Source organism: Condylura cristata, unplaced genomic scaffold, assembly GCF_000260355.1.
Source record: "Condylura cristata isolate star-nosed mole 26May11 unplaced genomic scaffold, ConCri1.0 scaffold00038, whole genome shotgun sequence".
NCBI lineage: Eukaryota > Metazoa > Chordata > Mammalia > Eulipotyphla > Talpidae > Condylura > Condylura cristata.
Window position 1 is genome coordinate 4,248,989 of NW_004567139.1, and position 16,318 is coordinate 4,265,306.

Sequence of the window (16,318 nt, forward strand, 5' to 3'; positions counted from 1 at the left end):
CACACTATTACACACAGAATCCACAGTCACTGCTTTCAAACTTGCTCATTACCTCCAGAGAAAGTGGTTTATGTCAGCTAGGAATAGGCTTATCAATTGCAACTGAATCCAGTTTAGGAAAAGAGTTTGTGCTTACAAACATACCTCAGAGCTATCTCACAGTAGAAAATGTTAGGATATTACCTATAAAGCTGGTGTAGTATTTCTCCCAAATACCACCGTGCCTTTTAGTGAGCAAATTAGTTTTTTTATTGCCCCCCCTTTTTTTTTTTCATTTTTGCATCAGGGGAAAGAAAGATCAGAAAGGTTGAAATATCTTGGATAGAGTTCACCGCAATAAAGCTTTTTGATTAAATTTGGCTCTCATGGTAGGTGGATAAAATCCACAACTTAAGGAAAATTGATAGCTAGGTCATGGCACAACAGTTCCTGATATGCATTTTATAATCTGCAATAGTTCTGTGAGAAGTGTGGACAGAAGAGCCGGAAGCCTGTACAGGGCATTTAATTTAAGACTTTTTCCTTTGGATCCCAGGGTATACTTATATGTAGCCCTGACACTCCTCAGTCATCATCCATCTACAAGAAATAGACTTCTGCTGGTGATCTCCCTGCAGTCGAAGACTCGGTACTGTTACGTGTAGGGGAAGCTGGTTGCTCCCGTCTCTGCAAGCTCTGGCTCTGAGCAAGGCCATAGGAGGAAATAATACTTATTCCTTGCAGGTGTAGTCATCATTAAATTAATTAAGTTGACATGCTGGTCACTGCGCTAAGCAGATTACTATTCGATGCTCAGAAATTCCTGCTTATTATGCCTGTGATCAGTCACTTGTTATTAAGAAAACACTTGCCCAAAATAACCAAGGAGAACACCTGGCGCCTTTAGCACTCACTTACCCAATGTGCATTTGTCCTGGGGGCATTGAATGTATTGGTTTGCTCCTTGAGACCCTGCCAAGGTAGATATTGGTTCTCCCTTTGAAGGATGAGGCTTAGATTAAGAGCTTTCTAAAGTCTCACAGCTCACAAGAGCTATTATTTTGCCCCTTTCTCTTGGCCTCTTTTTAGAGGATTGTGTTGGGTTGTTTTCTAACATCACCATAGATACCCTTGATGGATACTTTTTGAAAGAGAATTTTTATTGACATACATTGGTTTGCAATATGATAGAAGCTTAAGGTATGTAGTGTGGTTTCAACATTTGTGTCTGGGCCCTCATCATTGCTACAGAGTCTGGCTTCTGATACTTCTAAATCATCTGATTCTGTAGAGATAGGACAGGACACTTCCCTTGGTCCTTTACCTGGCTCCCCAATAATCAAGACTTGGGAAACTTAGAATCAATGGTGTTCCATTGAAAACAATCCAACAAAAGCCTGAAAGTTAAAGAATAGCTTAGTATATCAGGTGATTATTATATAGTATCTCCTCATGTTTTTGGCTAGCCATGAAAAAAAAAATCTTGGGGAAATTGTATAGGTAACAATGTGTATGAGATATGGACCGTATTTGTTTATTTTTATTGAGTGATTTGTCTTTATTGAGGTCACATTAGATCCTTTACCTTATACCATTGGTTCCCTCCTCATTTTGTTTCCACCCTCCACTTACCCCAACTAGTAGCCTCAATTCTGCAGTCATATTTCTAGGACTTGTTCTGGTTTAGCTTTGTCTTTGTCAGTTCCTTCCCCCCCCACCCCCATTATCCTCTTGAGTGAAGTCATTATCCAGATGAGTGAAGTCATCTGGTTTTTTCCTTTCTACTTCTGATTTAACTCACTTAGTATCATCTTCTCCAATGCCATCCATGTTGTTGCAAATGGCAAGAGCTCATCCTGTTTATAGCTGCATAGTATTCCATCATGTATATACACCACATCTTCTTAATCTGCTGTTCTACAGAGGTGTTTTGACTTTGTTTCCATGACTTGGCTATTTTAAATAGTACTGCAGTGAACACAAGAGCGCATGTTTCCCTTCAAATCAGTGATTTTGTATCCTTCAGGTGAGATGTAGGAGTGGAAATGCTGGATCAGGTGGTAGATCTACTTTTTATATTTTGAGGAACCTCCATAATATAAAAAGGGGCTGGAACAGTCTAAGTTTTACTCACACTTCTGACCATGTAGGTCGGTGGAACATTCTATTGGTGCACCAGTAATTCATGCTATTTTTTGGTATTTGGTCTTACAGATAAGCTGATTTACATGTCTCAAGATGACTGGATGAAACAGTTTCCAGGCATATTGCCTAAGAGTAAAGAGCTCTACTTCTTGTGACAGCCTGGGTTATGGTACCACCTGAGGCAAATCTGTGAACTGTGGTGATGATAAAAACTGAGGGCCTCAGTCTTTCTATAGGACCATGGAATTTTCCCTAAGGATTGCATGAGGTTCTTGAAATCACGCTGTAATATGAGTAGACTCACGTGAATAAAAACTGCTCAGAAAATAAGTTTTTGACTTTTGTAAACTACAATTCTCTTTTTGGAAAATTTCACATTGAAATGCTGGTTTACTCAGAGTTTTTGTCTTTTAACTTGAACCTCTAACTTAAAGTGTCACCAGAGGGAGATGTACTAAAGCAGGAAAGTATGTGACAGGACAAAGGTCACGACCACTAGGTTTTATTATTATTGCTATTATTTATGTGTGTAAGAACTAGGGTACAGACCAGAGTGGTAGGGGGAATGAGAGGCTTCACCAGAGATGGAGTGGGGAGCAGAACAAGCAGATGGATGAAGTACACTGCTGAAGGAGCAGCAGGGAGACAGGAGAGGTCTGCTGCACCCTGTGGGTCACTCCTTGAGTGGGGATTGAACTCTTGCTGCTGTGGCTGTGGACAGCTTCAGAGTGCTGAGCTTTAACACTTTGTGTCACCAGGAAGGGTCCCTAGGCTGGCTTGGTTGTTGCCAGGCTGTAGCTTGCAAGCTTGACTCTCAGAAACCCTGTTCTCCTTGGAGAGAAAGGTGACTAGGTCCAGTGGAAGCAATCGTGGGTCGGAGGGTTCTGCTGAGTCTTTTCAGGAGGGGAAGCGAGAAAGAAAGAGAAGGAGAAGGAGAGAAGGATGGAAAAGGGAGTGGGAGAAGAAATCGGGGAGGAGATGGGGCTGGGGTTAGGACGTAGCTTGCTATCATTTTTTATACTGCTTTGGCCATAGTTTTTTTTACTTCCTTGCTTCATATTGGCAGGATTTCAGAATGTGCCACAGGCCGGAGAGAGGGCTGTGTTGTTTACTTTTTTTTTTTTTTTATTTAAAGTGTTCCACAATACATGCTATTAAACGGGTAGGTAAAACGGAAAGGAGAACCCCCCAAAACACTGACTCAGAACTTAATAGGAATGCAAATTCCTAAGATTTAGTCATCCCCACAAGGAAAGAAGAACAAAGAGGAATGTTCATATAACCCCTAGGATTGATTAATCCATTTTACAGACAAACCAACACGCCTTGTAATTGATAACATGCATCCTCCCGCCCCCCGGCCTTTATAAAAGGGTTTTGTGTACAGTAATGAAAAACAGCCTTACAGAGTGAATTTGGGGATCTTTCTCTGTGGTGACCTCCACACGGGTCAGTGGCGTCAGGATGGGATGGACTTAGCTAAAAAATCTAACAACTGGTGAGACTGGAGACAGGCAGGCCAGACTGGCACTCAGAAGCGAGAGGTGAAGAATTTTCCTACTTTGCTGCAATCTCCTAATTTTCAAGCCTCTGGTTGAATCAGATTTACCACCTGGCAGTTTGGCTTGTCCTGAGGGGAGGTGAAAACGATGTTATTAAAATTATGATCTTAGATGGGTGGGTGTGTGTGTGTGGGGGAACGATCCATTTCCTTCAAGAAAAAAAAAACACATAACCCTCAAATTCTCCATCCTCCCCCCTACTTTTTTTTTGAACAATTTTGAAGACAGTTTTCTGTAATTCAGTAGCTATTTAAGAAAATCTTTCGGCGGGGGGAGGGGGAGATTGTTGAAATACCCAAGGGCAGTTAACTGTGATTTGTCAGTTTATTTATTTATGCATATAAGAACCGGGGTACAGGCCAGAGGTGTGGGGGTGAGAGGATTCACCAGCGACAGAGTGGGGAGCAGAACAGGCAGATCCACGAAGTACACTGCTGAGGGGAGCAGCGGGGAGACAGGAGGGGTCTGCTGCGCCCTGTGGGTCCCTCCCTGGCCGGGGATCGAACTCATGCTGCAGTGATGTGACAGCTTCACAGTGCTGAGGCTTGACCCGGCACCACCAGGGAGGCCCTCCATGTGTATTTTGAAAAGATTGAAGACATCCCTAAATTTCTCTCGCACTGCGCTGCTCTATTTTATCTCAAAGTGTAGTTCTGACACCCTGATGCCTGTGTTTCCTTTTGATAAGACCCATGAATGAAGCAGCTTGCAAATGAGGAAGGAGCGGCCGCGGGGCTTCCCCGCCTGACCGCGCGCCTCCTGCCTGCCGACCAGACCACAGTTGCAGGGCACTGACTGGTGTGATTTGCTCTGAGGCGCTTTCAAGCGCATGTCGTCAGCGCCCAATGGTTAGCGTGACAAAACACCACCCTCCTGGTCTAAAACAAGCTTCCAGCCGTGAAGCTGAAGAGCGCCCCTTCCGCCTGCTTTCATTGGCGCCCCGCTCCCCGGGTCTTGGGGCGGCCCTGTGTGCCACTGTTGCCCCCACGCGAGGCCTCCCTGGCGCTGTGCCCTGGGCCGGTCTTCACCTGTGTCTCCTCCCAGGATGCTCCTGCCTCCGCTGCCTTCCATTCTCTTGCTCTTCTTGTCGCCCTGCCCGGCTCACTCGGCTTTCTTCTCTGTGTGTCACGGCCACGTCGTCGTCTACACAGCGAAATCATGCCCCTCTTTAGCTCCACCTGCTTGCGAATCTGCCTTGGCCCAGAGCCTTAGCGTTAACACGCCTGCATCGCTCTCTGCCTTCTCCACATGCCTTTTACTTAGCGTCCTTTCATTTCTTTTCTTTTCTTTTTTAAAGATTTACACATTTACGCATCAAGAATTGGGGGTGAAGCCAGAGGTGTGGGGCTGTGAGAGGATTCACCAGAGACAGAGTGGGGAGCAGAACAGGCAGATTAACACATTACACTGCTGAGGGGAGCATCAGGGAGACAGGAGAGGTCTGCTGTGCCCTGTGGGTCACTCCCTGGTGAGGGATCAAACTTGTGCCACAGTGGCTGTGGGTCGCTTCGCAGTGCTTCACCTAGCCCATTGCAACACCAGGGAGGGCCCACTGAGGGTTCTTTTAATTTGACAGACTGTTGTCACTGCTGCCTCCCTGCAGCTGCCACCACCACCATCATGACCTCACCGCCCTCATTGCCATCATCACGCCATCATCACGCAACACCACCAGCAACATTACTACCACCACCATCACCACCACCTTCCAGATCACCACCAACACCACCACCATCATAACCATTACTACTACCGTTTCCACCACCACAATTTATAGCTAGGTTGCAGGCTTCTCTCTTTCTTCTAGTGCTTATCTGTATATGGGTAAGACGTGGGGTATGGCTTTGAAGGGTTTGCATTATAATGACAGAGATGGATGGACAGATGGGCTCCATCCATCAGTGGAGAGGGAGACATTAAAGATATGTCCAGAGTACTGTGGCCACAGAGAAAAGGGCCTTGTTGTATGTTTTTTTTTCTTTTTTGTGGCTTCTTGCAGAAGATGCTAGAGCTGAGTGATGAAGCTGACGGCTAGAGACAGGTGAAACATTCCAGGGAAATAGGAGCAGAGACATGGAACATTAAGACAGCAAAATGTGCTGTGTGTATGTGTGTGCACACATCACAGTTTCCAAACACACTGTAGTCACTGGAATAATCATTACACTCTTTTTTTTTTTTTTAAGCAGAGATGATATGGTGTGACACTTCTGGAAAATCTAGATGATTTTTCTTCTTAAATATGAAATTTGAAAAATATTAGCCTTTCAGTATTGGTTCCAACTCATCCCCCAGCATTTTCTCTGCCACTGTCTTCTTTGCTTAAAGCAGGTAACGTACAGTTCTTTGAATATACCAAAATGTCTTTCCCCCGTCATTTAAAGCTCATCCTCATTTTACTGTTGTCTTCTCAGGTTCTGGTTATCAAACTCCTACCCATGGCTTTAAAAGATGTTTTATTATGGAGACACTCTAATCTATAGAGAGAAGACTTAGAGTAGAACGATACTCATTTGCCTTCTTATATCCTAAGAATTAGCAAAGGACCACTTAAAACACCACCTTCTAGGTGAGGTTATTTTCCTCTTGTTTGATTGATGAGATGTGTGAGAAATATAATTTTAGCATAAATAATACAGAGGACAAGAACAAAAGATGACATCTCAGAAAATAAGTTGCCTAACAGGGGACATTCCATTTAGCTCACATTTAAAATATGTATGTAAACACAGACACGAGAGGGTAAAAGACACTAGTGTTTAACCAGCACCTCGTATATACTAGTCTTCCTTATTGTGCCAGCAAGCCTCACCTCTGGTTTGCAGGTGTAGAAAATGAGTTCAGGAAACGTTCTCAAAGTCCTACTATTAGTAAGAAACATAGTTGGGATTGAAAATGAAACTTGTAGTGGTGTTGAAGCTTGTAATGTTTCCACTCCGTTTTGGTCTTTCTTCAAGGACTCAATGATAAAATTCAACACAGGTGAGAAAAAACAATGTATGTTCAGGCAACCAAGAGGTGTGATGCACAGGCCCTGGGCAAAGTCACTGTCAGAATGGAACTCAATCTGAGAATGCAGATGATAAACACCTAAATAATATATAGATGTGAAAGTCAATACCTCCATGCAAAAATGAGAGGTTGTGAGGAAAGACGGGGTGTCAATGAAAGGTGCTGATGGAACTTTTTCAGACAGAGTGAGCATTTTATTTGTTATTATTTAAGTTTGTCTTTATCTATGCATACAAGAGCTGGGGTACAGGCCAGAGGTGGGGGTGAGAGGACCCACCAGAGACAGAGTGGGGAGCAGGACAGGCAGATCTACTGAAGTCCACTGCCGAGGGGAGCAGCGGGGAGACAGGAGAGGTCTGCTGCGTTCTGTGGGGCAGCTCCCTGGCCAGGGATGGAATTCAGGCACTCCTGCTGCAGTGGCTGGTGATAGCTTCATAGTGCTGAGACTTAACCTGTGCCACCAGTGAGATCCAGGAGTGCACATTTTAAATCAAAAGGGCTGAGGTTCGGGAAAGTTCATTGAGTCTTTGCGTTCCAGACCTGTGAGAGGCACCAGGGTGTGAAAGCTGGGGTGGACAGTTAGCCTAAAGGGAACTCAGGAAGGTCTGGAAAGGGCGTGTGGGGTTGTGATAATGATCTGAACTTGGAGCTGAGTTTCTGTCCTGGAAAGGGCTGCCCTCGAGCAGGGAGAACTCACAGAGAAACACAAGTTCCCAAAAGATTCGTCTGCCTCCTTGAAGCCAAAATGAGCGCACATTTCACCCGAGTGCTCGCTGCCTTTCATTCTCTAAATTTCGTGCAATGCCAGAACCACGTGACACCCCCATTGGCATCTCAGCCATGGGTGAGCAGAATCCGTGTTCACTGTGGGAAAGTCAACCTGCCCCCCACCCCGCTCCCCCTTGTCTCTACCTGGCCCTGCTGGCCGTTTTTCTTGGGATCACTGATTTCAGAACATTTACTGGCTCCTCTTGGTGCTGCGTGCAGCTCCCGTCGGAAGGTAAGACCAGGTGCACGCTCAAGGAGAACAGCAGGCCTGCAGCTTGCCACTTCCTTGGCTGGGAATCCCACTGACACCCAGAAAGAGGGCTTTTGGAAGATTTCTTTTATTTATGCATACAAGAGCTGGGGTGTAGGCCGGAGGTCTAGGGAGTGGGAGGATTCACCAGAAACAGAGTGGGGAGCAAAACAGGTCGAGCCACTGAAATCCACTACTGAGGGGAGCAGCAGGGAGACAGGAGAAGTCTGTTGTGCCCTGTGGGTCAGCTCCCTGGTGCGGGATAGAACTCGTGCTGCAGTGGCTGTGGACAGCTGCATAGTGCTGTGCTTTGACTCATTGGGCCACCAAGGCGGGCCCGGATGACCGGTTCTGACAACAGACACACCTGAGAGAAACAGCTGTCTTTGGGATGGTCTGGAGAGAAAGCCTTGTGAGCTCACAGCCACAAACTGATCTGAGCGTTGCTCAGATGCAGTCACCTGGCAGCACCTACACACAGAATCCCTCCAGAGCAGCTACTTCTAAAGGAGTTTGCATACAATGTCTGGAGTGTAGGCCAGAGTTGGGGGAGCGGTGAGAGGATTCCCCGGAGACGGAGTGGGGAGCAGAACAGGCAGATGTACTGAAATCCACTGCTGAGGGGAGCAGCGGGGACACAGGAGAGGTTGGCTGCGCCCGTGGATCACTCCCTGGCCGTGGGTCGGGGCTGGAGCTCAAGCCACAGTGGCTGTCAATAGCTTGACAGTTCTGGAACTTAACCCCTTGTACCAGGAGGCCCCGGGAAAAAGACTATTAAAGTAAATGTGGCACTGGAAGAAGCGCCATCCTTTTGCATGGCCGTGTCAATAAGCAGAAAGCGTCCCGATGGTGCCCCACAGCGCTGGCCAAGCTGACAAATATTTAGGCTTCGGCACAACACAATGTGACACCTCCTGTTGACCCTGCGGGACTCTGGGGCTGTTTGTGTTGGCACTGGGTCTTCTGTTTTATATAATGAGCGACATGACAGAAACCCTTTGTGCTCAGCCTCTCCAAGCGGGCGCGTCAAGAGCTCCGCGTCCCCTCTCGCATCCCCTGCAAAGCTGGTGAACATTTCTGTGGCCTGGTAAATGTCCTCTGACTCTTGGCAGAGTTTGGTGTTTTGTTTTTTCGTTCCGGTGCCATTTTGCTTGGGGCCGGGGTCATAAAGACCCAGCTTTGGCTTACGTGAATTTTGCAAATATATGTGTGTGGTGGGTCTAGGTGTTTCCAGAGAAAACAGGCTGTGACAGGGGCTGATGCAATTCCCGGGGCTGCCTGGGGCCTTGCAGATTGCAAGAGAAGAGGTGAAGCTGGGGGAGATCTGTTGAGTGATCCGAATTCTCTCCCTCTGAGAGGCCTGTCGCTAGTCCATGGCATAACCCAGCGCCTATTTTTCTGCTGGGGTTTTCATTTTTGCTTCGGAATATCGAGGGGAAGAGCGCTTAGCACAGGGGCCACTTGGCCTTATTAATCGTGTTGCTCCCGTTCATTATTTTTTTTCACACAGTGTTAAATGTTGGTGTCGGGTGTGGGCCGTTTTGCTAGGGGGGACAGATTGCTTTGAAGTAAACACAGCTGGAAAGTGACCATAGATTGTTTTCCTTTCTTTTAAGACATGAAAGAGGCATTGATAGAAGGCTGGAGAGTGCCGTGCTGGCCTGGATCGCTCTATAGATTTACTCCTCCAAGTCGGGTTAATGATTAATGGCGTGCCTGGGTGTCCACATGAGTCTGGCTCCTTTCTCCCCGCCTGGAGTTCCCTTTCCTGCAACAATAGACTCCCTGAGGGTTGCTGCCACCAACCCCACACTAGAGTTGGGGGTGGAGTCTGTCCCTGTCAGTGTCTTTGCTGAAGTGTGGGCTTCGGCGCTCAGGCGAGAATGTTTTGTTCTCCTGGCTTCGCTGGACATTTGTAGACCTCCTCCAGGTCTGTCTGCCCTGAAGCTCTGTCAGAGGCGGCAAGTAAGTGAATGAGGGAGCACACGTGTCTGTGTGTGTGTGTGTGTGTGTGTGTGTGTGATTTTTCCGAATTATATTTTCTGTAGATTATAATTAGGTTTTGCCCCTTGGAACTATTTTCTTGCGGTTGTCAGAAGAGAGTCAGGCTCTTTTCTTTTCAACAACACTGTTGTTTCAGTCATTTCTTCTTCTAATTTCTATGCCCAGTTGTCTCTTTCTCTGTTTCCTTGTGTAGCATTCTGATTATTTATTAAATTATAGCCTACTAGTAATTGTTATTCATGAATAGCTAATGGTTGATTGCTTGGTGTAATAAAAAAATTTCTCAGTAAATAGCTGTTTATCATTACTTCTGTCTCATAAGAGCTGAACGAGAAATGATTATGAAAGATAGGAATTGCCGAGTAACATTTTGCTTTTGATTTGCTGGAGTGGTCCCTGGGGGACTTTTTTCCTCAGAAAAATATATTTTACATGTGTTTATTTTGCTTTAGCTAAGAGAGCTATGGCGTTGTGTCTGCTGGGATTACCTGTGTTACCTGCCACCTGTATTGGAGTCTGTATGAAGTCGTCTTTCTTTAGACGAGTAGTTCACTTAAAATACCAGGTGAAGCTATTTGTGTGAGAGCCACATGTGGGAACTGCTTGGAATTAGGCTGGGCATCTCTTTGGAGTCTCAGGAAAAACAGATCCAACACTTAGTGTTGCTTCTGGCACCTACTATAGCTCTTTGTATTTTTTCTTTGGGTGCATAGAACTGGGGTGTTAGCCACAGATGTGTGTGTTGGGGGGGGAAGAGGATTCACTAGAGACATAGTGGGGAGCAGAACAGCTGGATTTACTGAAGTACACTGCTGAGAGGAGCAACGGGTGAGACAGGGGAGGTCTGAGGTCTGCTGCACCCTGTGGGTCACTTCCTGGCTGGGGATCGAACTCAGGAGTTGTGATAGCGCTGGGACTTAACCCTTAGGCCACAAGGGAGGCCCAGGTATTTGTATTGGCTGAGAACTGACTCACTTAGTAACATGTGCTAAGTGACCCTCTGAGCTCTAGGAGTGGTAAAGGAAATGATGACTTTTGAATCTTACAAAATGAGTAGAAAACTCAGATGCACATAAAACAGAGAATAGCTGATATGATGAATATGGTCCTAAAGACTTCACGTGGGTTCCTCCCAAAGGTACTTTTTTTCCTGGCTTTATACAATGTGGCAGAATTGTTCCAGATTTTGGATTTTTTTTTAAAGTGATGTATTTATACATACAAGTACTGGGATACAGGCTAGAGGTGTGGGGAGAGGGTGGGTGAGACAGAATGGGGAACAGAAGAATAGGCAAGTTGACAGAAATACACCACTGAAAGGAAGCAGTGAGCAGGTGAGACAGAGGAGGTCTGCTGCACCATGTGGGTCACCTCCCTGGCCAGGGATTGATCTCATCTGAAGTGTCTGCAGATAGATTCATAATGCTGCGCTTGTGCCACCAGGGAGACCCGATTTTTGATTTTTAAGACTTGGAGGGAGAAGTCTCAGTTACATACTGTTGGGTTGCAATAACATCGCCAGTTCTGGGCATGGCCATCTGTGCCTGGAGATCATCAGTGGCCTTTTTTTTTTTTTTTTTTAACGAGACCATATAGATGGTTTCGCTGAAGAATCATGACCAGCAGCTAGGCAGGGCCCATGACTGGGCTGTTGGGTGAGAGAGGAAAGGTGACTCTGGGAGTCTCTTGGTGAGTGAAGAAGAGAAGTCAGGTTGAAGCTGGTTTTTAAACAACTCAATATCCCTTACTTGCCCACGCCGTCCTCTCTGGTCACCTCTCAACCTCACCCATCTGAGCTGGGTGTCGGAGCGCTGCGCCATCTATTTATATTATTGTCGATTTACAGCAATGTTTACTTCCCCCTCCCCCACCTGTCATCACCACAGCCCCCCACACTCCTCCCTCCTTCTGGTCCCTCTCCACCCCCCCATAGGATCTCTCTCTGTTTGCTTTTGTACTGTAATAACAATACACTCCCTTCCCCCACCCCACCCATGTCTTATTTTGGTTCTCTTGAATTCCTCCTGTGAGTGAAACCATTCAATATTTTTCTTTTTCCTTCTGACTTATTTTACCAATTCATTCAGCACTCCTTACAATAGGTAAATTCTGGAAACCCAAATGCCCAAAACTAGATGACTAGATCAAGAAGATGCGGCATATATACACAATGGAATACTACTCAGCAATCAAAAAGATAAACTCATGCCATTTGTAATACCCGATTTCTTATATTGCTTTGCAGCTTCAGCTGCTCTCTCCAGAGTCCTGCCCAGTGCCTGTGGCAGCATTGTGGGGTTTTCCTTTAATGCAGAGAAGAGTTCTGAAAGAAGGGACTTGGGGCCTTCTACCCAGCTCTACCTTGGTTTCCTCTGCCCAGCATGAAGAGATAAGAGTGCCCTTTTGATGAGCTAAATCTTGAGCCCTTCCAAGACTGTTTACTCTGGTGGCTGCTTAGCTGGGCTTTCTCAGTCTGTTCTTCCCCACGTATCCACCATACTGTCTGAGTCACGCTCTCGCCATGTGTCGGGGTGGCCCTGCCAGTTATAGGTCCCTCTCCTCCCAAAGAAGACAAACCTCCTTGTACCCACCTGTCTGTTACTTCAGTCCTTCAAACAGGGCAAGACAAGCCACTATCACTCTGTCCCTCTCCTGGGTGGTTCATCTGCTGGCAGGTGGTTGAGAACGGACAAGGAAGAACAGAGGGAAAGTACCTTGCTTCTTCTCTGCACGGTTAACTATATTGGTTGTTCACAGATTAGTTTAAACATTGTGGCATACTGAGAGGGGGTGACTACATTTCAGTTGACATTAAAAAGAAAAAATAAACCACCACCAGCACCATCCATCCCAGCCTCCCAATGCACCAGGGAGAACAAAGAACCCTGAGCAGAGAGGAAGGGCTGTCTCCCAGGCTGCTGGAAATCTGAGAGGGACGTTTGCAGTCTCACCTGGTTAGAAGCTTCACCTGGGACACAGCCTGCACCTGGGAAGCTTCGTGCTTGGTACTTACTCTTGCAGAATTCCAGGCAGGAAGTGGAGCTCTGGATGGGGAGAGAAGGGCTGTGCATGCCTGCCAGCCCCTTACCATCTGTGGTCACCCCTGCCCCTGCTCTCCTGAGTGTATTAGGCCCTTACCTTTGTTCTGCTGTCTCCTCCACAGGCAAGAAGAGAAACCCTGGCCTTAAAATTCCAAAAGAAGCGTTTGAGCAGCCTCAGACCAGTTCCACGTAAGTCGGCAAGATCATCCCCCTAATCCAGGGGGTGGGGTTCATTGTAGCATGCAATGCCTTGACTTTGGCAGTGGTGTTGCCGTGAATGCAGGCAGGCATTTTCCCACCGCCCTAAATTCTGAGCTCCAAACACTCGCTCTGCCCGTTCCGAGTGGGCGCCTGCAGATTCAGCATCTCGCACTGTGGTCAGCTGACTGGGGATCACAGACACACGTGATGATGGGGTCCTCTGTAAGGCCAGGAAGACGCCTGAACGTGGGCGTTCTTTCCCACATAGATTTGAGAAAACAAGCAAGTCCCTGTGATGGCTCCTGCTGTAACACTTGGGTTGAGATGGGAAGGTGGTATTTGCCTGAATCCAGTGTCTAAGTCCTGCCCCATGTTAACAGAAGCAAAAGGACCAGAGACGCCCACCGTCACTTGTTCGTGCTTTGGCCAGGAGTCCCAGTGAGGCAGCATCCCTCCTCCTGAGCTCCCCTCCTACCGGGAGGGGAGAGCACCCCCACTGCCCACCAAACTGTGACCCCTAGCAGAGCATCTGCTTGGGAACAGTGGGCCTTCTGGGGGCCCAAAGGACAACAGAGGGCTGGAGAGACAGAGCCTGAGTTTTTAAGAGTTGGGCAGTTTTTTTTGTTTGTTTGTTTGTTTTTTTCAGATTTACTTATTTATGCATACAAGAACTGGGGTACAGACCAGAGGTGCCGGGGCGGGGGAAGGATTCACCAGAGACAGAGTGGGGAGCAGAACAGGCAGATGCACTGAAATCCACTGCTGAGGGGAGCAGCAGGGAGACAGGGGAGGTCTGCTGTGCCATGTGGGTCACTCCCTGGCCAGGACTGAACGCTGCTGCTGTGGCTGTGGAGAGCCAGGAGTGCTGTGCTTTAACCCGTTGCACCACCAGGGAGGGCCCAAGAGTTGGGTCATTCCTGCAAAAGTGCCTCCCTTTGTAAAGCTTTGGTCCTTAAGCCTGAGCTCAGGTGGGAATGAATGCACCTGGTGTTGGAGAGGGCTGGTGAACAGGACCTTGTCAGGTCATTCTTTGCTGAGATCAGAGGCCATTGTGTCCCCTGCAGCAATATAGCCAATATAACTAGGGAGCAGAGGCGAGGACACACTTCAGATTCTGTACTGTAGTTCAGGGAGAAAACTCAGACTAGGCTACTTCTTTCAAGAAGTTCTGCAGGAGGAAGAAGTGTGTTGTGTGTGTGCGTGCACACAGTGTTACCCGCTGTGTGCCTTATATAACCAGTACCATAATTGAGACACTCCACTGTGTCAACACTCCGAGACTCTTTGGAGTTATTCCCAGGTAGCCCCACCTCCCTCTTAACGCCCATTCCTGTTGTCCCAAATTCCTAAAGCAAATCTATTCTTCATCTCCATTTTGCTATTTTATGATTATTATTTAAATGAAGTCATGCATTTCCTTTTGGAGCATTTTTTTTTTCCATTTGGCACAATTTCCTTAAGGCTCATTCAAGCTGTTGCATGCACTAATAGAGTTCGTGCCTTGCTGTTGCTGAATACAAGCTGTGGTATGTCTTTATCACTGCTTATTTAAGTTTTTAGCTTTGAAGGAGTTATGTATGGGTAGTTTTCAGTTTGACTTTGCTCTTTTTTTTTTTTTAAGATTTATTTATTGATGCATACAGAACTGGGGTACAGGCCCGAGGTGCAGGGGCGTTGAGAGGGTCACCAGAGACAGATTGGGGAGCAGAACAGGCCGACTGATGAAGTACACTGCTGAGGGGAGCAGCGGGCGGGTCAGGAGAGGTCTGCCACGCCATGTGGTCTCCTCCGGGGCAGGCGGGGATTGAACTCATGCGGAAGTGGCTTTAGCTTCTTAGTGCTGTGCTTTAACCCGCTGCGCCACCAGGGAGGATCCTGACTTTGCTCGTATGCATGAAATGACTACGACATTTATGTGTATGTTTCTATCTGAAACAAGTCTTCCTTTCTCTGGGATTTCTGTCCACGAATCAATTGCTGGGTCACACGGCAAGTTCATTTCTAGTTTTGAAAGAACAGCCAAAGTATTCTCCAGAGTGATTGGACCATTTTCATTTTTACAACCAATATAGAAATGAGCCAGCGTCTTTGCATCTCTGCCAATATTACCACTCTACTTATTTCATTTTAGCCATTCTGCCAGATGTGTAGTTAGATGTAGTGTTTTTAATTTTAATTTCTGTAATGGCTCAAGGCGTTGAGCACTCGTGGGTCTTTGCTTCCGCCCTCATATGATCTCTGGTGAAATGTCTGTGCATATCTTTACCTATTTTTAATTAGATTTTTTTTTTAATGTTGAGGTTCGAGAGTTCTTTATATATTCTAGGAGTTTGCCGAATATCTAATGGAAAAGTATTTTCTTTCTGTAGGTAATTTGTTTTTTCATCCTTTTGTTTTGACAGATCTGATCTATCATTTTTTTTTCTATGACAAGTTTAAGAATCTAGTTCTGTGTCCTAAAGATTTTCTCCTAGAAGCTTTATCGTTTTACATTTTAGATTTAAGTCCATAGTACATTTTGAGCTTTTTTTTATTTATTTAAAATTTATTTACTTGTGCATACAGAACTGGGGTACAGTCCAGAGGTGCAGAGGCAGTGAGAGAATTCACCAGAGACAGAGTGGGGAGCAGAACAGGGTGACGGATGAAGTACACTGCTGAGGGGAGCAGCAGGTGGTCAGGAGAGGTCTGCCACGCCATGTGGTCGCCTCCGGGGCAGGCGGGAATCGAACTCATGCGGAAGTGGCTTTAGCTTCTTAGTGCAGTGCTTTAACCCGCTGCGCCACCGGGGAGGGCCATTTCAGGCAAGTTTCTTAACCCTCGAAGCCCTCATTTCCCCTTCAGAAGACAGGGATTAGCAAGAGGATGGCTGCCATGTGATTCAAAGGGACAATCCATGGTAAGTGTCCAGGCTCCTGCTGGCCCCGTCGTGGCCCTCCGGTGAAGGCAGTGTGGGTGCTTTTGTTAATCCTGTCCAGCTCCAAGTCTGTGCTCCTGGCCACACTGACCCACAGGCTTTGTGGCCACCAGCCACAGCTTGTGAGGTGAGGGCTGGTACCTTTCCCTCCCGCAGGGGAGAAGACATTGTGGTGTGGTTCGGGCCTAATCTTTCCATCGCTTGAATGGTCTTAAATTATTTAGTCTGTTTCAGTGTCAACTTTTCATTTTAAGATGGAGATAATCTCAGCAATCCAAAAGGATAAACTCATGCCGTTTATAGCAATGTGGACGGAGCTGGGATTATGCTAAGTGAAGGAAGTCAGAAGGAAAAGAGAAATGCATGGTTTCACCTGTATGTGGCGTACAGAGGAGCGAGCACAAAATTTGCAAGCTGAGCACAGAGCTGAGGCATGGGG

At 46.7% G+C, this 16,318-nt stretch overlaps 1 protein-coding gene across 3 annotated transcripts in view; it reads left to right on the forward strand.

Annotated features, from left to right (window-relative positions):
• MAP2K6 (mitogen-activated protein kinase kinase 6) overlaps positions 1-16,318 on the forward strand; it is a 166,270-nt gene that overhangs the window by 111,093 nt on the left and 38,859 nt on the right. For all 3 annotated transcript variants that reach the window (XM_012733144.1, XM_012733143.1, XM_012733142.1), the window contains exon 2: positions 12,884-12,950. The gene's annotated coding sequence lies outside the window, so the exon portion shown is untranslated. The remainder of the gene's footprint in view (positions 1-12,883; positions 12,951-16,318) is intronic.